Source organism: Pyrus communis, chromosome 6 (assembly GCF_041283825.1).
Source record: "Pyrus communis isolate YQ-2024b chromosome 6, ASM4128382v1, whole genome shotgun sequence".
In the NCBI taxonomy this organism is placed as follows: domain Eukaryota; kingdom Viridiplantae; phylum Streptophyta; class Magnoliopsida; order Rosales; family Rosaceae; genus Pyrus; species Pyrus communis.
This window is the reverse complement of record NC_142570.1, coordinates 19,674,798-19,697,885: the sequence shown is the minus strand read 5'-3', so window position 1 is coordinate 19,697,885 and position 23,088 is coordinate 19,674,798. Positions and strand designations below refer to the sequence as shown.

General features: G+C 38.4%; 1 pseudogene; it reads right to left on the bottom strand.

Annotated features, from left to right (window-relative positions):
* Positions 1-11,312: 11,312 nt before the first annotated feature.
* On the bottom strand, positions 11,313-17,900 carry LOC148696406 (uncharacterized; annotated as a pseudogene).
* Between the last annotated feature and the right edge of the window lie 5,188 nt (positions 17,901-23,088).

The following is a 23,088-nucleotide window of genomic DNA, read 5'->3' as shown; positions in this document are numbered from 1 at the left end:
GAAGGAATTCGAAGTGGTATGTTCAAGCATGACCCCAATCAACGTGGATGGCAACATTTTGAAGATGAAAGCTTTTCTATTCTCTCTTTTGGAAAAGGCTAAGGATTGGTTGTATGAATTGGCACCTAGAACCATCACCTCTTGGGAAAGCATGAAGAGAGCATTCTTAGAGAAAATTTTCCCAACTTTGAGAGTCATTCTTTTGAGGAAGAAGATTAGTGAAATTCAACAAAACCAAGGAGAATCCTTTCCAGCATATTATGAGCGTTTCAAGACTCTAGTTACATCATGCCCTCAAATTAAATGAAAGAAGATGTTATCATTCATGGATGGCCATGCTGGTTACAACCAGATTTTCATTGCTGAGGCCGATGTCCACAAAACTATATTTCGTTGCCCGGGCACTCGGGACTTACGAATGGGTTGTCATGCCGTTCGGCCTTAAAAATGCCGGTGCCACATACTAACACGCTATGAATACTATTTTTCATGATTTAATTGGTACCATCGTCGAGGTCTATATTGATGATGTTGTAGTCAAATCGAAACGTCGCCGAACACATTTAGATGATCTTTGGCAGCCTTTCTTTCGTATGCGCCAACATAACCTTAAAATAAATCCTGCCAAATACGCCTTTGGTGTATTGGCTGGCAACTTCTTAGGTTTCCTTGTACATCATTGTGGCATCAAGGTGGAGCAAATAAAGCTCGAGCGATCATTGATGCCCCACGCTCGACAACCAAGAAGCAATTACAATCACTCCTCGGTAAAATTAATTTCCTCCGCCGCTTCATTTCTAATTCGGCTAGGAAGATGAAAGCTTTCTCCACGCTTTTGAAACTTAAGGATTCTAACAAATTCGAATGGCGTGCGGAGCACCAAGATGCGTTCACACAAATTAGGTCTCCCTCACTACCCCATCTGTCCTTACAGCGCGGTAAACCCCTCAAGTTGTATATCTTGACCACCGAGGAGTTTGTTGGCTGTTTTCTTGCACAAGACAATGACACAGGGCTAGAGCAGGCCATTTTTTATCTTAGTTGGAATCTTAACTCGGCCGAGATAAATTATTCAGCTGTCGAGAAACTTTGTTTGGCTTTGTTCTTCGCTGTGTCCAAGCACTGGCATTACATGCTCCATTCCGTTATGCTGGTCATCGCCCAAACAGACGTTGTTCGATATATTCTTACTCGGCTTATAGTGAAAGGCCGCATCGAAAAATGGCACTGTTCGAATTTAGTTTGCAATACGTGCCCCAGAAAGCTGTAAAAGGATAGGCGCTGGCTGATTTCTTGGCTCAACATCTCTCTCTATACGGTTTTAGGGGTAACGATGTCGAAATTGGCATGGTGGAAATACGTGATAATTATTGGACGTAGTATTTTGATGGCTCTAGTACCTCGACCTTAGCTGGTGTTGGAATCGTAATCCAATCCCGGGATCATTACCGATGGTATTTTTCTCTCAAGTTGGATTTCGATTGTATGAATAATCAGGTCGAATACGAAGCCTTTATCATCGGCCTTAACGTCCTTCACAACTTGAGGGCAGCCCGCATGCTCGTCCTTGGTGATTCAGAACTTGTGATCAACCAACTCAATGGAACTTTTCGTTGCATGAGTTGTACTCTGGCGCCCTATCACATGGTTGCCAGCTGTTTAGTTGTACTCTGACGTCTCACATTTACGTGTGTTTGGGTGCACATTCTATATTCTAATAGCGTTGCCACAATGTTCCAAAATGGGTCATCAGAGAAAAATAGGAATCTATGTCGGTTATGATTCACCATCAATTATTCGCTATTTAAAGCCTTTGACAAGAGATCTCTTTACTGCATGTTTTGTGGATTGTCACTTTGATGAGACAATCTTCCCGTTGTTAGGGGGAGATAAGCATGCCAACGTTCTTGAAGAACGCTGCGCATTGTCGTTGTATGCTCCTACTATGTCTCATTTAGATCCCCGCACTGCTCAGTTTGAAACTGAGGTGCAACAAATTATAGATCTTCAGAGCATTGCTTAAAGCATGTTGGATGCTTTTATTGATTTAGCTAAGGTGACAAGATCACATATACCTGCTGCAAACACTTCTGTAGGGATAGACTTACCTCGAGTACGCCATAATACCACTTAGGATGACTGAACTGTGCCTGAAGGTGGGGAGGCTTTGCCGTCCACGCAGATCAGTACATTAGTGGTTAGCCAATCATCTGCTCCGACCTTAAAGCGTGGCAGACCTTCTGGTTTAAAGGATTCTCAACCTCGGAAGAGGAAAACGACATAAACTAGTGACCCTAGTCTGAATCCGACCATCGCTTACTTATCTATTCCAACGCATGAGGTTATTCTAGATTATGATGATGTCTTAGATGAGACAACCCAACCTCCCGGGAAACAAAATGAGATTTGGAATCAAAATGAGATGATCGTCACAATGCATTTATGTACATAGTAGCTACTGACATCATGCTTAATGATGACATTGAACCACGTTGATGAATGTCAACTTAGAATTGATTGGTCAAACTAGAAACAAGCAATTCAGGTGGAACTCGATTTGCTTGCGAAATGTAAGGTCTTTGGACTTATAGCTCATACTCCACCACATGTGAAGCTTGCGGGCTACAAGTGGGTTTTTGTGAGGAAGCGTAATGAGAAGAATGAAATAGTGCGATACAAAGCACGCCTCATAGCGCAAGGCTTCTCTCAACACCCTGTGATTGATTACGAGGAGATGTATTCCCCTGTAATAGACGTCATAACGTTCTGCGACCTTATCAGTTTGGTAGTTTTTGAAAAACTAAATGTGTAGCTTATGGACATGGTAACCGCGTGTCTCTATGGGGATCTAGATACTAAAATCTACATGAAAAATTCTAGAAGAACTTCCATTGACTGGTTCAAATAGTTTTAGACCACGAAACACTCTTTCTATTAGATTAAGGAGATCACTTTATAGATTGAAACAATTCGGGTGGATATGGTATAACAATCTAAGTGAATATTTGACAAGTCAGGGTTATGTGAACAACGAATTATGCCCATGCGTGTTCATAAGAAGTCACATTTCGAATTTGCAATCGTTGTGGTTTATGTTGACAACATGAACCTTATCGGAACTTCCGCAGAGCCTAAGGAAATTTCCGTTCACTTGAAATCGAAATTTGAGATGAAAGATCTTGGAAAAACTCAATATTGTCTCGGCCTGGAGATTGAGCATTGTTCAGATGGAATCTTAGTACATCAATTGAACTACACCCAAAAGGTGTTGTGACGTTTTAATGAGGATAAAGTGAAGCCTTCGAGTACTCATATGGTCGTTCGGACTCTAGATGCTAAACAAGATCCCTTCAGTCCCAATGAGGATGAGGAAAAATTTTTGGAGCCTGAAGTTCCATACCTAAGTGTAATTAGGGCTTTCTTGTACTTGGCTCAATGCATTAGACCTGATATCTCATTCGCTGTTAATCTTTTGGCTAGATACAGTAACACGCCCACATGCAGACATTGGAATGGTGTTAAAGAAATTTTTTGCTACCTAAAGGGTACGACGGATTTGGGCTTGTTTAACACCCATAAATCCTCAAAAGGAGCCGCTGCCCCAATCAGTTCTCGGGTTAATTCCCGCCTTGTTGGTTAAGCAGATGCTGGATATTTGTCTGACTCACATAAGGCACGTTCTCAAATGGGCTATGTCTTTGTTGTTGGAGACATCGCTATATCTTGAGGTCTACTAAGCAAATGCTAGTTGTGACTTCTTCGAACCTTGCTGAAATCCTCACCTTGCATGAAGCATCGCATGAGTGCTTTTGGTTGAGAGCAGTCATGGAACATATTCGAAGCACTAGTGGTCTTACTTCCATCGTTGACCTTCCTACGACGATCTTTGAAGACAATGCAGCATGTATCGACCAGTTAAATAAGGGATACATCAAGGGAGACAACACCAAGCACATAACACCAATGTTCTTTTATTCTCACCAGCAACAATAACATCAGAACATTGAAGTCAAGCAATTCCATTATGAGGAAAACCTGGCCGATCTTTTTACCAAGTCATTGCGCAAGTCTTCTTTTCAGAACCTCATCCAAGGAATTGGTATGTGTAAATTATCTGAGTTGAATTGCTTGTAGTTCTCTTATTTGGAAGTTATGTCTAACTCAGAGGGAGTATCCCGACGCATACTCACTTGATCTTAATGTACTCTTTCTCCTATGATTAGAAGCATTTTTCCCACTGGGTTTTTGCTACCTAACGAGGTTTTGATAAGGCACCCATCTTGGGATGATCATACTCCGTTGAGTTCACTACTTTCTCCTTAGTAGTTAATATCCTATTAGAGTTGTAATCCTATAAGGGTAAGGATTTAACCTATCCTACTACTATAAATAAAGGCACAATAGGGTGATACAACACACACCTCACAATTCAATCTCTTTCTTCTCTTTCTCTTGCCGCCAGCCTCTCTTCCTCTCTAGTCCTAAATATAGTTCATTCAAATAGGCCTACAACAATTATAACTTATTAGGTGTCTTAAAATTTTTCCTTTTGTATTATCTCTTTATTATAAAGAAGTTCTACTAACCTCTAAACAAAAAATGAGAAATTTATCTCAATCCAACAATTAGCTTTGACGTTTTTTTATTTTTATTTTTTATTGTTTTTTAAATCAAAACACCCACTATTGCAAAGTTAGAATAAAGAATGCTCATTTTTTTGTAAAAATAAAAAAAATAAAAAAAATAAAAAAATTACTCACACTTTCAATACCTAAAAATCCCACTTTTTAGTGTCATTCCAAATTGGTCTCAACATTTGTAAACATTGTAACTAAACACCAACCCTTTGGCATGTGGTGCAATATCCTAGTGGATAGGGTGTTAAGTTTGCACTCATGTGTCCTGAGTTCGAAACTTCCATCTCCCCTAAAGTATTGAAATAGTTTCGAAACTTCCCCCTCTTATACTTGCAATAATTTAAAAAAAAAAAAAAAACCCAACCTATTGACAAAAAAAAAAAAAAACTTCCCCCTCTTACTGAACTATAAAAATGACAAAGAGAGAGGGGGTGCGGTAATAATAGAGAGAAAGAGAGAGATGTATAATTGTGAGGTGTGTGTTATCTCACCTCATTGTGCCTTTATTTATAGTAGTAAGGAAGGTAAATTCCTTACCCCAATAGGATTACAACTCTAATAGGATAATATCTAGTCTAAGAGATATAGTAGAATCCGATAAGGATATCCTAGATATGATAGGATTTATACGATCACATTCCTAATCTAATAAGACTGCAACAATCATCCTTGAGTGTGTAAATACTAAAAAAAATGGAGCATCAGGTCTTCAACGATGAAGTAAGTTCAGTTGATGAAGTCATCGGCACAATGAGCGAATACGAGTCTCAAAACAATGGAAGAATGCATAAAGGTAAAACTCAGAAAACCTCGCTATGGTAAAACCCAATGTGGAATAAAAACCCATAGATCAAGGAGAAAAGTGAGAAGTTGCATTAAGTCAAAACTATATGTCTTCTGGACGCAAGTACAAGAGCTCACAAAGGTATGACAAGGCCAGGATGGGTGCCTTGTCAAAACCTAGTTAGGTAGCAAAAACTCAGTGGGAAAAACGCTCCTAATCGTAAGGGAAAAAAGTACATTAAGATCAAGTGAGTATACTTCTGGATACTCCCCTTAAGTTTGACAGAACTTCCAAATGAGAACTACAAGTATTGCATATGAATAGTTAGGCATACCCATTCCTTGGACAAGCTTCTGGAAGGTTGACTTCGGTAGTGATGTCATGTAGAGGTCGGTAAGGTTGTCTGAGATCGGCTTGCATGACTTGAATCTCCTGATTCTTTGCTGATGTAGACGCAATATGTCATGGCGTTGATTTTGTTGATGTATCATATCTTGTTTGGGTGGATACATATGGCATAGTTTTCATGGATAGTCGTTGGGACTCAACGATGGATAAAAATAGCAAGTACTTCGAATATGCTCAACAAGAACTCTCAACCATGTCTCACATGTGGCGTAGTGAAGTAAGGTGAGTCATGGAATGGTTCGAAGATTTCGTAACTAAGGTTATATCGTGGACTTCCAAGATATTGCGATATCCTTAACGGTAAAAACATAACCATTCAAGGATATGCCTTGTGCGGGTTTGATAAGTAACTAGCATCAACATAACAAATAAGGCAAGCATCATTTTGATGGTTAAGGGGGTCAGATCCGCTCGATATACATTGGGATTAACCCAATATGTAGTACCTTCAAGTAGCAGAAAACGTCTTTAATACCAATTTAGTGGTTGTGTGTAGGCGCAGTATCTTTACCAATAGATCAACAGCGAAAGAGATATCATGTCTAATACAATGAGCTAAGTGCAACAAAACGCAAAGTTGAACTTAGATATGGAACTTCGGATTCCATAACCTCTTCAAGGCTCTCATTTGCATATAGCGTATGGAAGATCATAGGTATACTAAAAAGGTAACACTTCGGGGTGTACTTCGACTAGTAGACCAAAGTACTGTCAGAACAATGCTTGAACTTCAGGTCAAGGCATAAACAAGTTTTCCCAAGATCCATCATCTCAAATTCTGTCTTCAGGTATGAGGCAGTTTTCTCAAGATCTTCTAGAGTCTTAGTGAGATTCATGTCATTTGACATAAACTATAACTCTAGCAATTCGAAATAAGACTTTATAGTTTAATATGCAAGGGCATAATTCATATCCATAATTGATCAAATAATCACTTAGACGGGTATACCACATCCGTTGGATTGCTTAAATTCGTAAGTGAACGCCTCAAACAAGTTAAGAGAGTGTTCCATGGTTTGGAACTATTTGAACTAGTCCATGTAATTCTTTGGGAACTTACATGTAAATCTCCATATCTATATTCCTATGGAGAAACACTAACCACATTTCATAATGCTGCAGTCAATCATAAGGCATTTGAGAGAAACCTTGCGCCCTAAGGTGTGCATCATATCACAGTATTTCATTCATCTCATTACACTTCATTTCCCACTAGTAACACAGCAGGGTTACCTTGGGCAGTGTGGGAACTACGGGTCCAAAACACACTTTGGTAAGGAATTTAATCTGGATTGCGATTTTGGTTGTCTAATCAGTTCTACGCTGTCACTAATCAACGGAACACGGTTCAATATCGTCGCTTTGCATTTAAGTCAATAGCTACCATATAAGTGAAAACATCATCAAAGATAATCTTATTCTAATTCCATTATCTCATCTAAACTAGTATACTAGACCAAAAACTTCAAGTCTTGGGAGTAATCCAGATTAATCTCATGAGATGGAAATGATTTGAGACAACGATCAAGTATAGATGCATTTTGTGCTGTGACCTTTTTCTTCTAGGGAAGGGAATCTTATGAACCAAGTGATTTGTTATGCTTCAGGCCGAGATAGATTGATTGGCTATTCACCGAAGTACCAGATCGTCCAACATGGGCAACCAAACTGTCATTTAGAATCGGCACACTCTTCAGGGATGTTGACTCGATGTCTGTTAAGTACGTCTATCTTTGCAGGCATGTTTGCAGTTGGTATATGATCTCGTCACTTTAGCTAGATTAGAGGAATGCATTTAGAGCAACATTCTGAAAGTTAGAATTCATTGCACTTGCTTATCACACTTATACGGTATGGGGATTGAGATGATACACAGTGGGCAATGTCCATGGAAATTCGCGTCGTTCTACAGGAACATTGGCTTTCTTATTTCCCTATAATGGCGAGAAGACTATCTCATTGAAGTGACAATCTGCAAAATGAGCGGTAAAGATATCGCGTACAAGTGATCTAAAGAGCTAGTGTCAAGGAGAATCATGATCGACAAAGATTCACATCCTTCTTTGAGGACCCATATTGGTACGTTGTGGCGGCGCAACTTGGCACATATAATGCACACCCAAATGCGTAAGTACGATACATGAAGTTTGTACCCAGTAACCAACTGTAACATCGAATAGGTTGGGAGGCAATAGGCTTTATGGTGGACTAACATAGTTGCATACAATATTGCATAACCCAAGGAAAAAACTGAAAGCTTGGTGCATGTACTAAGGTCCGGGCAATCATTTAAATTACACTTTATGATCACTCTGTGAGGCTATTTGGGGTGAACATGGAAATTCAATGTCTAATTATAAACCCAAAAGACATGCAATACTTATCGAAAACCTTCGATATAAACTCTCTGGAATTATCCAGTCTTCCAGACTTTATGGGATAATTAGGGTGGTGAACCCTTATAATCGGCCAGGAGGTTTAGCAACAATGTGTGTGGACAAACATGTGACCAGTTTGTCGATTCATCAACCAAAACCATAAAGTATTTATATGGTTCGCATTTTGGTTGGATGAGTCCACATATATTCCCTTGAATCCATTGTGAAAAAGGGTCGTTTCGTATCTTTGATAGGGATGATGTAGAAAATCAATTTCCCCAACAAGTAGGCTTGGCAAATTGTGCTTACTTCGGGTAAGGACATGCGTAATGGCATCATTGTTCGACATAAGTGTCCTAAATGGTCGTGCTAAAGCAAGTAAACTATTCAATCACCCGGCTCCAGACCCGTCATATGTGGCGTATTCCCATATGGAAGACAACCTATTGGTCCTAAAAGAAAGCTTTAGGCTTATTTTTGGAGGTGGTGCAAAGATTTTCTACTATATTTTCCATCAGTGGTTTCATTCATGACTATTTTCATCTTGAATATCCTTAAGAGTCAACGACATTCTTCTGGAATAGGAGAATATAAGGTCTCTGAAATGGTAATTTAGTACCATTCATACAACGTGGAGCATGCCAATGCTCTTAATCAGGTTGGATAGACTTGAAGTCGTTGCTAGAGATATGATTTAGGTATAAAGCTAGTGTGTGTAGTATCACATTCATCCAAACAACTAACTTTCCCACATTTGTACCTAATCACGTGTTTAATTGAATTCGGTCACATGTATACAAGAAACATGATTCAATTAACTTATATTCGAGGGCCAAACTTGAATCCAAGAACATAGAGAAATGTTCACAAAGTAGACCAAAGTTACTAAGGGGATTCGGCCAATAAGGCCATTCATGTCAAAATTCTGCTATTCCAATGATGTTAGGTGGAGCAAAATTAATCTTACATTTTGACTACTAGAATGGTACTCCTCAATGACATTGGAAGGGGCATAAACAGGTGCATAACCAATGTTCTATTTTATTGAGATGGAAATAGATTCTGTAGGGTTGAGGTTTGGGAACAATATCCCTAATTCTTGAAGTTTTAGGTCTTAGGTGTCAAGGATCACACTTCTGGCATGATGCCTGGCAGGCCCTAATTCTACCATGTGTTGTAAAAACAAAGTCGAAATTGGTTTGTGAGAAAGACAGACCCAGACTTGGGTTCGGAAGGCTCCAGCTAAAGCTGGAGGAGTCTGTTCAATAGGCCTCTGCTGAAGCAGAGCAGTACCGTTTGGTGCACCTCTACCAAAGCAGAGCATGCCCTTCGGTGATCTCTACCGAAGCAATGCACCACCATTCGATAGACTCCAGTTGAAACTGGGTCTATACTGTTCGGTACCTCTTAGCCAAATGAACATAAGCCCAAAAGAGAAAAATGTTAGGCGGGTTGGCCTGTGATAGGGCCCAACTGATGCATGCCTGTTCTGAAAACAATCCCCAACAAGGCAAGAGGGTTTGCCAGAAAACATGGTAGAAACAGCTGTGCGTGCAGCTGCTAGTGGAAGCCGGAAGCGTTGCAGAGGAAGGCAGCTAGCATCAAAGACCATAACGATAGCACCATGGGTGTCCAAAAACTTGAAGATTCAAATTGAATCTTCAAAATTCCTGACGAGATCGCAACTGGAATCTCGTGATTTTGTCATTGAAAGCGACTGACATCACCAAAGATGACGGCTGCAAGCCGTTGATGGTCTGCAAAAAGGTGCAGATGGCGGTGGGATTTGACTTTGGGCTTCGCAGACGGCGACCTAATTTTGTTTTGGGAAGACAACGGCAAAGTCATCGCTCTGGAGGTCTGTTGCTGACCAGTGGAGGCTTTTGCTTAATTGGCGCGGTTTCAGGCTGCGACTCAACCATATTTTCCCTTTTTTTTTTTTTTTTTTTTTTTTTTTTTTAGATTTTTATTATTTAGGGTTTTCAGAACCCATAAAGTTAATAAAATCATGCTTCTATTTTATTTAGATTCTTTGACTTGCAAATTCCACATAGCGAATTTATAATTGCGTTATGCATGAACATATATATGTTGACAAATATATGAACATATACAATATATGTATCGGAAGAAAAATATAAATGTAGGGGGTTCATGCATCAAGGGGAATGATTTCATACTTCATGGTCGTTTCAAATATCTTACTTTATTTTAAAAGAACCTGATTGGCAGAAAACAACCGAGCCTTTGAATTTGTAAAAGATCTTTCTTTGAAAGCAGGAATTGCATCTCCAATGCGTTGTATCACATTCACCAAGGAAAAATTAAATTGAACCAATAGCATGTAGATCAATTAAAAAAAGAATAAATTAATCATAAAAAGAATGATTAAAACGTAATACTCTCCTGATTGAAGATCAAACTCTCTTTAGAACAGTGTCAAGAACGTGCTAATAACGTGTTGTAGGCCTAATTTACTGAACTATAAAAAGGACAGAGAGAAGGGGTGCGGCAATAGTAGAGAGAATGAGAGAGTCTCGTTAACATTTCTCAAACCTTGGAATAAGATGTAGGAATATTCAATTATTTGTGAACTTGGTTTTAGGATAATATAGTGATTAGGATCTCTTTGGATTAAAACTAGAACATGCCTTGGGAAACACTTCATGTATTGTCTCAAGGCTTAACCTAATCCCCAAGTCCACGTTGTTATACAAAAATGAATTTATTTCTTCCGGTCTCTAGTTTGTTCTCAACCCAGAACCTACTTTCAATATGCACATTTACATAAAAATCTTGCACGTATAATATCGGGTCCGGCTTCAATATTACATAAAAGTATACCGACATAAGTCGTTATAGTTTCTTGCCTTACTACACAAAATTTACCTACGGAAGGCATACTTTCAAGAGTCGCTGCAGAAACTGAAAACTATATATAACAATGATTTTAAAGTTTTAATAACATGAACCCAGTGCAACTGGTGTACTGTCTATACAAAAAACATGTAAAATCTTTGTATAGCATGATCATAATTTTGAAACAGAAGCTAAAATACCAAGTCAATTACAACATAAAACCCAAGGAAGGCAAACGTAAAAGTTTTACCTTGATAAGTTTTTACTAATCTGAGCACTCGATCGCTTGATCAAATCTATTCTCATCAGCCTAATTTTCTCCCTGAATTTCGCTATGAACTCATCAGCCTTCTTATCCACATCTGGCCCTGCATCACAAACATTGCCTGAAATAGACACATAATTGTTTGGAGTTGTCTTTGGGATCTCCCTAATGTCTTTCCAGATCAATTTTCGTCAAAGCTATCATCTTCGTTTTCAGTTTCTTCATCCGATTCCATACCCACCTTGTTGAGAAAATGTTTTTTCTCTTCCTCTGAAAATTCATTGAAAGAAGTAGACCTTGACATGTCGTGGAAACTTTCAGGTCGCATTTTCTTAGCCCTAGAAGAAGTTTCATCAAACCCTTCTTTCTTTCGTACCACTTTCTCCACCAAACTTGTTTCAACTTCCTTTGAGCTTTTCTCCATTACCTTCCAAGCCCTTGCTGCGCTCTTACCAGCTCTGGTTGTTCGAACTGATTTACTCATTGATAAACTATCAACGTAGCTTCTTTGCTTGGTTTCGATCCCTGAATTCACTTTGCCGGTCACAAATTCTCCATTGCTCTTATTCATGTTGTTTGTTCCACTACTGAAACTTCTCCTCAAATCTTTCTCATATGAAGCCCCATCTTTGATCAGTCTTGTTGATGATGATTTGTAAAACATTGTTGGAGGTAGCGGAGGTAGGGGAGGTGAAGATTTGTACAAGCTCTTCTTCCTCCCCAAATCCTTTGCATTATTTGTTTGAGATTCTGATGATGACAATGAAGGTGAAGGAGAAGACTTCTTCGCAGATGAAAGTGATGGTGAAGGAGACACATTTGGGGATGAAGAAATGGAATTTAATTGAGAAGAATGAGAACCTTGGGACCTCGAACCCCATGACTCTTGGCGGCTAAGCACAGATTCCTCCATTGGAGGAGTATTATTATCAACTTCCTCCTTCACATCCAATCTTCTTTACCTCGATCTCCATGGAATTGGAGAAGAAAGCACAACACTGTCGTTCAACTTCTCCTCCAATTCTTGATGATCCAACCCTCCAAAATCTCCACATTTAGCCTTGTTCGATTTACTCGAAAACCTTTTTGAACCAGACCTTGAATTTGACCTATTTAGAGAGCTAGAATCCCCACTAGATTCTTTAACAGACTTTATGGTATCCCTATTTTTGGGAACATGTTGTTTCAAGCTCCTGACCGGCAAAAACAGTGTTTTTTCACCGATTTGTGAAAACGGTACCTTTTTGTTCATTAAGAGCAGAGTGTTCCTGAGCCACAACCACCACCGGCTCGTTACGATAGTATTGGCTACTCCATGTTTGGATCTTGTTGTCACCAGAACTAGGTAAGGTTTCAGTCTTGTCACTAAAAACTAACACCTGAAGAAATCTAGACACGTATTGTAGATTTTTTGGTTTAAAGTTTCCATATATATTTCATAATGTTCAATGTACAAGAGACCGGCTATATATGAGAAGAGAGAGGAATGAGAGATAGGAGGGATGGCTGCTGTAAGCTGCTAATAAGAAGGAAGAAGGCATGTTGCCTACCTAATATATTCCTTACATAAAAACTTTACACCAATTAGTCACCTCCCTTAATTTAAGGGAAAACTGATTTACAATAATACATTAAGCCTTACCCTAGAGATTACATTGAGCCTTACCGTAGAGATTTACCCTAGAAATCACCTTTGGTAGCTGACTATAGAAGCCGGGAGAGGACACTTCAACAACACTCCCCCTCAAGCTGGATCGAGGAGATTAATTGAGCCAAGCTTGCCCAAAAAAAAAAAAGATGAAATGAAGCGGATGCCTAGGCCTTGGTAAAAAGATCTGCCAGTTGATCATGGCTTCGCATGAAGATAGTCCTAATGACTTGAGTTTGCACTTGAGCTCTAACGAAATGACAGTCTACTTCAATATGTTTTGTTCTTTCATGGAACACAGGATTAGTAGCGATGTGCATGGCTACTTGATTGTCACACATAAGAGATATGAGAGTAGTAATATGAAGCCCTAAGTCTGAAAGGAGCCCTTTAAGCCAAATAAGTTCACAGGTAATGGCTACAATGGCTCAATACTCAGCCTCTGCGCTGGAGTAAGCAATTACATGTTACTTCTTGCTCTTCCAAGTGACAAGATTTCCACCAACAAACGTGCAATAGCCTATGGTAGATTTCCTATCAAGAGCATTTCCTGCCCAATCTGCATTTGTGTAGCCACTGATGCAGTGGACTGATTGTTACGCATGATGACTCCTTGCCCTATCGAACCCTTGAGATAACGTAGGACTTTCTTAACCATGTTAAGATGATCAACAGTGGGAGAATGCATAAATTGACTTGCCAAGCTTACTGCATATGTGATATCTGGACGTGTGATGGTGAGATATGTAAGCTTGTCCACCAATCATTGATAGTGACTCACATCATACATGGCTTTTCCATCTGTGTTGAGCCTTAGTTTACAATCCACGAGAGTGATGGCAGGTTTGCAATCAAGCATTTTTGCTTCCTGAAGAAGGTTAAATACATATTTTCGTTGATGTAAAAACAGCCCCTTTGAAGAGGTTGCCATTTCGACGCCCAAAAAATACTTTAGCTTCTCGAGATCTTTTATAGCAAATGTTTGACGTAGTGAGAGCTTTAGTTCCTCAATTTTAGTATCATTATCTCCTGTGATGATGAGATTGTCCACATAGATGAGCACTACCAACTTCCCACTGGTACCAGTTCTTTCAAACAGTAAGGAATCAACATTACTTTGTAGGAATCCAGCCTTTTCTAGAACTGAACTGACCTTGGCATACCAAGCTCATGGGGATTGTTTCAATCCAAATATTTGGGTGAAACCTCGAGCAACAAGCCTGACCTTGTGTCTCTCAATAGAACCATCAGCCTTGAATTTAATCTTGTAAATCCAATGACTTCCAACAACCTTTTTTCCTGGTGGTAGTTGGACCAAGCTCCAAGTTTTATTTTCTTCTAGAGCAAGAAGCTTATCTGCCATGGCTTGATTCCATTGTGGGAGAATAAATGCCTCTTGAAAGCTTATAGGTTCGCTGTGTTTATCAATTTCACAGAGAAATACATCATGAGATGTTGAGAATTCACCAAGGTTGATACATTCAGTGATAGGACACCGTGAGGCATAAGTAACATAGTCTCGCAACCTAGTTGGAGGTTTTCTGATTCGAGGAAGATGTCTTCTACTCACTTGAGACTCTGTAGGGGATTGGGAATGATCAGAGTGTGACTCCTCGTCTCTCTCATTTGCAGGAATAAAACTAGTAGTGATTGAGTTAGTTTGTACTTCTTCAATATCTGGTATCACAGTAACTGAGCTTTCTTCCAACACTGGATTATTAATGCTCTAAGGGAGTGGAAACATTTCAAACAGCTCATCCCCTTAACTTGTAGTATTCCCCTTGTGAGTAAAATAAGGGCAATCTTCTTCAAACTTCACATCCCTTGACACGATGAACTTCTTAGTGGCTAGATTGTAGCCTTGTATCCCTTTTGGGTGGAAGAATACACCACAAACACACACTTGGTTGCCCATGCATCTAATTTGTCACAGTTCATGGCTTGAATGTGAACAAAGCAAACACATCCAAATACCTTGAGGTGTGTCAACTCAATTTCTACCCTTGAGAACTTCATAGGGAGATTTAAACCCTAGCACACAACTTAGGAGTCGGTTGATGAGATAAGTGGCAGTGAGGATAGAAAATGACCAAAATTTCTTTGGAACATGCATGTGAAGCATGAGTGCATAAGTCTTCTCCAAGATATCTCTATTTTTTCTCTCGGTTACTTTATTTTGTTGGGGAGTCTCTACCCAGCTAGTTTGATGTATTATGCCCTGAGAACTTATGTATTGAAGCATGTTGTTGGAAAGAAATTCAGTGGCATTATCAGATCTTAACACCTTAATGTCTGATTGAAATTGTGTTTTAACATGCATATGAAAATCTTTGAAAATAGTTTGGACTTCATTATTTGATTTCATAAAGTACACAAAACTCATTCGAGAGAAATCATCAACAAATTAGACAAAGTACTTAAAACCCTTCTATTGATTTAGTTGCTGGTCCCCATACGTACATTTCAAAAAGTTTACTTGTCCTAGACATTAAATTACCAAAACATAGTCTAGTAAACTTAGAAAGTTGAAAAGTATCAAAAGTAACATGAGATTTACAAAAAATTGGACACAATTTAGACAAGATAACTTTAGAGGGGTGAGCTAATATCTTATGCCAAAGTAGTTTTCATCTATGGACTTCGATTGAGCTTGAAAGGCCTGAGTAAAACAGACATTCTTGTACAGGTACTAAAGTCCATTTATGAAGACCCCTTCACCAATCATCTTCATGGTGAGAACATCCTGAAACATCACATTATCTAGTGAGAAAATGGCACAACAATTTAGGGTGTTTGTGATGTTTCCAATTGACAGAAGTTGGAAAGGAAAGGTTGGTACATATAAGGTAGTGGAAGGTGTTTTGTGTGAGAGTAAGTTTATTTCTCCTTTCCCAAAACTAAGACATTTTTTCCATTTGCAACAGACACGTGTGAGGGATTTGAAAAACGTTTAAAATGATTTAAATTTGTGATTTTGTTTGTCATATGATATGTGGCTCTTGAATCAATTATCCAACAATCATTTTCAGTACTAGTTAATAAAGCAGTAGTGAAGGCTTTGAGTATACTTGGTGCTTCATCCCTTAAGACTTTCTCATTTCCAGCCATAAAGTCGGCAAACTATCTTAACATGGCTGTATGATTGCTCTCTTCATTGCCTTGAGCTCGTGAACCTCCTTTGTGTCCCTTACTTTGAAGGTAAGCTACAAACTTATTGATAAGTGATAATGGGTTGGTAGTGAACTCCATGGATCATTGTGAGATAGTAGAGGGATGAGCATTGGCAAGTTGAGCCTTGTAATGAGGTCGAAATTATTGTGAGGACCTTGGTATCATTTTTCCATCTTTGTTGAACTTAGGCTTAAGTTCAGGATGAAGTTCCCAATACTTGTCTTCCACATGGCCAACGCCATTGCAATATTTGCATTTCAGGTGTGTATTCCTACCCTTGTACACTTTAGTCTCCGAGGTCTTATAGTTTGAGGCATATGCCCGAGTCTCAATCAATCTTAAGCTGTGCTTAGCATTCATCACTTTCTTCCTTGCTTCTTCTCATTGGATAGTTGCACATACATTGTTGAAGGTGGGAAGATCTTGACTCATCAAGATGTAACTCCTTAGATCCTCGTACTCAGAGTTCAAACTCCCCAACAGCTGATAAATTCTGTCTTCTTCGGCTTATTTTAGGAGAATGGTATGATCTGTGGTATGTGGAAGGTATACATCCAACTCATTCCACATGGCCTTGAGGCTTCCAAGGTGATGAACAAATGCTTTCCCTTCTTGTTGGGCACTGGCAAAGTCCTTCTTAAGTTGAAAGAAACGTGCATAGTTGTTTTGATATCTATACATATCCTGCAAGGCTTTCCAAAGGTCACATGAAGAATTGTAGTAGCTAAAAATCTCAGTAACATGTTTCTTCATGGTGTTGAGCAGCAAAGACATGACAAGTTGATCCTTGCAAAGCCATGCACCATATGTAGAGGAGGAGATGACTGGATCTTCCACGCTTCCATTTACAAACCCTAATTTCCCTTTGCCTCCGAGAGCTAGTGACACAGCTCGAGACCAAGGGAGATAATTAAACTCGTTCAAGAGAACTGGACACAAATGTTGATTGGTGTTAACCTTGACATCTGAGAAATTTGAAGGAGAGGTGTGCGAGATGTCACCCTCAATGTTTACTGAATCTTCTTCAGCTATGGCTTATGGTTGAAGGAAAGATGCAGTGGAAAAAATGGCCAGAGGCAAGTTACAAAACTTGCTTTGATACCATGTAGGTTTTCTGGTTAAAGTTTCCATGAATATTTCATAATGTTCAATGTACAAGAGACCGGCTATATATGACAAGAGAGAAGAATGAGAGATATGAGGGATGGTTGCTACAAGCAGCCGACAAGAAAGAAGAAGGCATGCTGCCTACGTAATCTAATCCTTACATAAAGACTTTACACCAATCAGTCACCTCCCTTAATTCTAGGGAAAACTGATTTACAATAATACATTGAGCCTTACCCTAGCGATTACATTGAATTTACCCTAGAGATCACCTTTGGTAGCTGACTCTAGAGGTTGGGATAGGACACTTCAACAACACGTATGAATGAGCATTATCAAATTTTGTGTGATTGTTGCCCATGTATGTTTTCTCATTTCTTCTGCTAAAAAGGCCATAAGAGAATGCTATGGCAACAAGAAGAAGGTACAGAAGCTCCTAGCTTCTGGTGGCAACACTTTGGTTGAAGAACTCAGGAGCTTGTGATGGAAAAAGTGAGAGAATAACAAAGAAAATGGCAACTAGAGCAATTTTGTAAAGAAAATGATTGTAAAACTTACTTGGGGTTTCATAGTTTCGTTGTTTTGAGACCAACTTTTGGTGTTTAGCGCAATTAGACTCTGGCTCATTCTTTGCCATTGAAGAACAGAGAGAGACAGAGAGAGAGAGATAGATAGAGAGAGAGAGAGAGAGAGAGAGAGAGAGAGAGAGAGAGAGAGAGAGTAAGAGAGACTAGCTTCAATGTTGTTTTGTGTTTAGCAGAACAATTTGGAAAGAAAGAAGAAGAAGAAGAAGAAGAAGGAGGAGGAGGAGGATGAGGAGGAGGAGGAAGGTAAAGAAGACTTAGTGACGAAGGAGAAGTGTAGAGAGAGGAAAGTAGAGAGGCAGTGGAGAGGGAAGTTACAGGAGAGGGGTGAGAAATTGTGTCTTTTGCCTTTACCCTTTCTTTCCAATTGACATTTTAAGGCTTTTATCTACTAAATTTCCCCTAAATGTTTGCTTTCAATAATTCCCCCCCCTGCTTTCAATAATTACCGCCCCTCCCCAGCATTCTCGACAATTGGTGAAGAGGGTTTTGTTCAAGTGGTGTACAACTAAGATACCTACCTAATGAAAGAATTCTTCAAGAACTAACGAGTTAAAAAGGAGTCAAGCTTAAGCCTACATTTGGCTATTGAACTATATAAATGGCTTCCCATCATTCCCTTTTCTTCAAGAAAAAGATGCTTCGTAACATTCTTTGAGAACATAATACCACTTAGTCCACTTGGAATCCACAATTTTGTTGAATATTTATGAAAAGAAGCAGCCTTTGCACATTATGCCGTTGAACCTCGCATGCTAGGAAAAAGTGATAATGGTTTTCTTTTTAGATATTGCTATTCTCAATTCTAAATTGTCGTCTTATGCTCTCAAATTAATATTTTATAAAAAAAAATATAACATAAAAAACTGAAGGTGTGAACAACATTTCTTCCCATTTATATAGAGAGGGACTCGAGCTAGTGACCTCTGCTAATATTGTGAAAAACAAAAAAATCACTAAACTGATGGTAATGGCTAATTTTTCTTTTTGCAGTGTACCTTTTACATTAGGAAATTACAGAAAAACTGGGTGCACCGAATTTTTTGTTGTGTGCATGCAGCTGCTTCTTAATTTTGTATAGAGAAAAGTAAAAAAAAAAAAAATGTCAAAGAGTTGAGTCAGATAACCGTAATACTAACATGAAGATTGAAGATAAGGTTTTGCTCAGCTGGAAGTCGCTCTTTGTACATCAAAAACTTGTTCTTCTTTTCAGCTTTTGAATAAGAATTAGATAAAGCAATGAAGTGGAAAGGTAACCACTGCGAGTATAACAGGGTTTGTTAAACATAATATCATTAAACCATTAGATATAAGAAAATGAAACAAGGGTATTTTGGGGATGAGGTAAAATGGAAGGGGCAAATAGGTTGTGTGGAATGTGGTGGGATTCTTCTTTGGGATTGCCTACGTTAGCTTTTTTGTGGGGGTAATAGGATATATACATTCAGCAGAAGAAAAGGAAAAGCAAAGAAATATGCATTTATTTGCAACTTTTGGTGGGAATGCTTTTCTCGTATATTTTGCTTTCAACAGCTATAATCGGATGAAGATGTTCTTCCCAGATGCTCTTAAGGGGCACACAGTCGGACTCAGTTGGGTAATTCTCTAATTGAATACACATAATTTATACCAGTTTGATTGAAAATGAGAAGTAATTAAAGGAAAACTACCATTTGCTAGGGTTTTCTGAGTTGATGTAAAGGTGGAAGAGTGAGCTCCTGATCCAAGAAAAAAAAAATTGATTCACTGGTAAACTTTCTAGATTTTGTGCATGCCACCCATGGAGTTTGTTAAGAATATTTATTGAGAAAATGGGGGCATCTGGCCATGATTTTATTCCATAATTAGGGGACTTATCAAATCAAACTGTGTATATTGACCAGCAAGCATTCAGCTCGGTATTCTAGACTCCCTAGTTACTAAATAGAGAGAGAGAGAGAGAGAGAGAGAGAGAGAGAGAGAGAGAGAGAGAGAGAGAGAGAGGGAGAGAGTACATATTGTCAGTGACAGTTTTGCATTGCCTTGAATTACATTTCATAACTGATTATATAAAAGTTGGAAGAATTATGAGACGTTTTATAATAATTTTGTTGGCCCTTTAACATATATGTGTTTGCTTAAACACATATAGATCGTTAACGACACTACTTATGAACTACGCATCGTAATAAATGCATGCAACATTACTAACCCTAATTCCGGCTAATGTATCAAGTTATAATCAATGAATGGAAGGGACTCACTCGAAGGTGAAGCCATGATGTTTGAGATATGATTAAGACCTTCCCTTCTTTTGGAAACGTATTGGAACTCTTGATCTCGATAGAACAAGCATTCACATTATGAAAGCCTTGTAACTTACCCGAGAAAAGGGGAACGAAACCCTTGTTATAAGGATGCAACTGCTCCACCTAACATGGTGGCAGTTGCTATCAGTTTTCCAACTCCTTATAACTGTCCTCTACATTATTTTGTACAATACTTACAGTTTTCTCACTTTATATTATACATTGATCAACATGTATAAGATTCATTACTTTATATCTCCTTTTAGTTATGTTATTTCATATCTTTATTAGATGGTTTGATTCACTTCTCACATATGAGTTCTAACATTCTCCCACATGAGAATTATCAAAACATCTAAATGAAATAACTAATAAGTGAACACTGAGATAAAGGTGTTGAAATAAGTCTTTCAATCATACTCAAAGAAGCATTAGTTGAACTTTAGACAGTATAATACAATTTAGAGTACCATTTGTACTAAAATCACAAACTATCGAATTCAAATGAGATCATATTTGAGAATAAAACATTTGGATTAGAGAACTCTTTATTACAAGCATTACTCCCACATTGCTTGCCAAGTAAGTAATGGCACTGCAGCTGCCACTCTTTCTTTATTGCCGCAAAATTACAAACATCATCATAAGTCTGATTAGTATTGAGCTTTCACAAAGGTATTAGATCGTCATGTAATATAATTTGTATTCATCATAAGCACAAATTCTAATCAAAACACATACTTAAAGTTGGGAAAAATTACCTTACTCCCACATTCAAACATGAATAGTTGTTTGCAGTCCCAAGTTTGGTAGATGCCTTTGAATTGCAGTTACATGTAATGCCTTGGTTAATGGATCTACAACCATGTTAAATGTACTAATATGCTCCAAATCAACAGTTCCATTTCTTATTTAATCTTAGAGCTTTAAGTATTTGATGTCCATGAGCCTCGAAGCCTCAGACCTTCTATTGTTCTTAGCAAAGAACACAACTGTGGTATTATCACAGTAAATCTTGATTGGCTCTTTAATGCTTTTAACTATCTTCATATCATAGATCAAAATTTTCAGCCATACACCATGCCTCATTGCTTCAAAACACCCTATATATTTTGACTCCAATGTAGAAACAACCCTTGTGGTTTGCTTTCTGCTTCTCCATGAAACTGCACCTCCAACCATTATGAAAACATACCCACTCGTGGACATTCTATCTTCAATGCAGCCTCCCAAATCAACATCATTATAACAAACAACTTCCAAGTTTTGGACTCGATGATAGCTTAATACATAGCTTTGTGTCTTCTTTAAATACCTCAGTACCTTTTTACTTGCATTCCAGTGTGCAATACTAAGATTTGATTGAAACTTTCCTAGTACACTTAATGCAAAAGTTAAATCAGGTATGGTGCATACTTATGCATACATTACACTGCCAACTAGAGATGCATATGGCTTCTCCTTTATAGCTTGAATGTCACGTTCAATTATAGGGCACTATTAAAGGGAGAACTCATCTCCTTTACCAATGGAAATATCACCGTTACTGCAAGTTTCCTTATTGAATCTCTTCAAGACTTTGTAACTTTTTTGAGATAGCCCTAAGGTTCTATGCTGCCAGTTTTTCACAATCTCAATACCCAAAACATAATAAGCCTCTCCTCAAGGTTCCATATTGAATGTCATGTTCATGTCAAAGCTGTTAAAGAGCATTTGCTTGGTTTCGTTGAGCAGCTGCATATGTGAACTTGCTGACAATGTGTCATCCACATATAAAAGCATGAAAATGAATTAAGACTTGTGTTGCTTCATGTAGATACAATTATTAATTTTGTTTTCCACAAAACCAAAAGATTGCACAACTTGATCAAAATGCTTATACCACTGCCTAGAAGCCTATTTTAAACCATAAATAGACTTATTTAGCTTGCATACCAGATGTTCTTTCACCATTTCAACAAATCATGGGGGTTGTACCATGTAAATGTCCTCATCAAGACTGCCATTAAGAAAGGCAATCTTGGCATTCATTTGGTGAAGCTCTAAGTCAAAGTGAGTTGTTAGTGCCATGATGACTCTAAAGGAGTCTTTTGTAGAAATTGGAGAGAATGTCTCTGTGTAATCCAACCCTTCCTTCTGTGTAAAACCTTTAGCTACAAGCCGCGCTTTAAGCCTCTCAATCTTCCCATGAACATCCCTCTTTTTTTTAAATACCCATTTACATCCAATTTCCATCTTAGTGTTTGAACCATGAACCAATGTCCAAACATTATTACTGGCCAAGGAAGCAAGTTCTTCAGTCATTGCAGCCTGCCACAAATCACTTTTAGTACTCTCCACTGCCTGTTTGTAAGTTACTGGATCATCTTCATCACCAAGATTATACTCAATCACTTGTAGATAACATAAGTAATCATTTGGTATAACAAGCTTCTTATTTCTCATTGATTTCCTCAATGAAGGTGCAAGAGACTATGTAGATGATTCTGGTACTTCTGTAATTGCTGCAGATGAGTGCATTGGATCATTAAAAGCCATTGTATCATGATTTTGAGGTGTTATAGCTGCTGTAACAGGTTCAGAGATATCTGATGAAGTCATAAATGGAAATGGTGTCTCCGCACCAGATAAATATAATGAAATTGTAACAGTGTTGGTCATTGTAGGATCTTGAGATAGAGGTGGAGGTTCTGCATGCTCTTCAAATACATATGGCTGCCTGGAATGTGCTTGTGATAAACTAAAGTCTTCAATAAACTTTGCATTGTGACTCTCAACTATCCTTTTATGTGCACTAGGACAATAAAATTTAAACCCTTTGCATTTTTCTAGATAACCAACAAAGTAGCAGCTAGTAGTCTTCATATCCAATTTTCTTTCATTTGGATTATATAGCCTAGCTTCACATCTATAATCCCAAGTATGAAAATGATTGAAGCTAGGTTTTCGACCTGTCCAT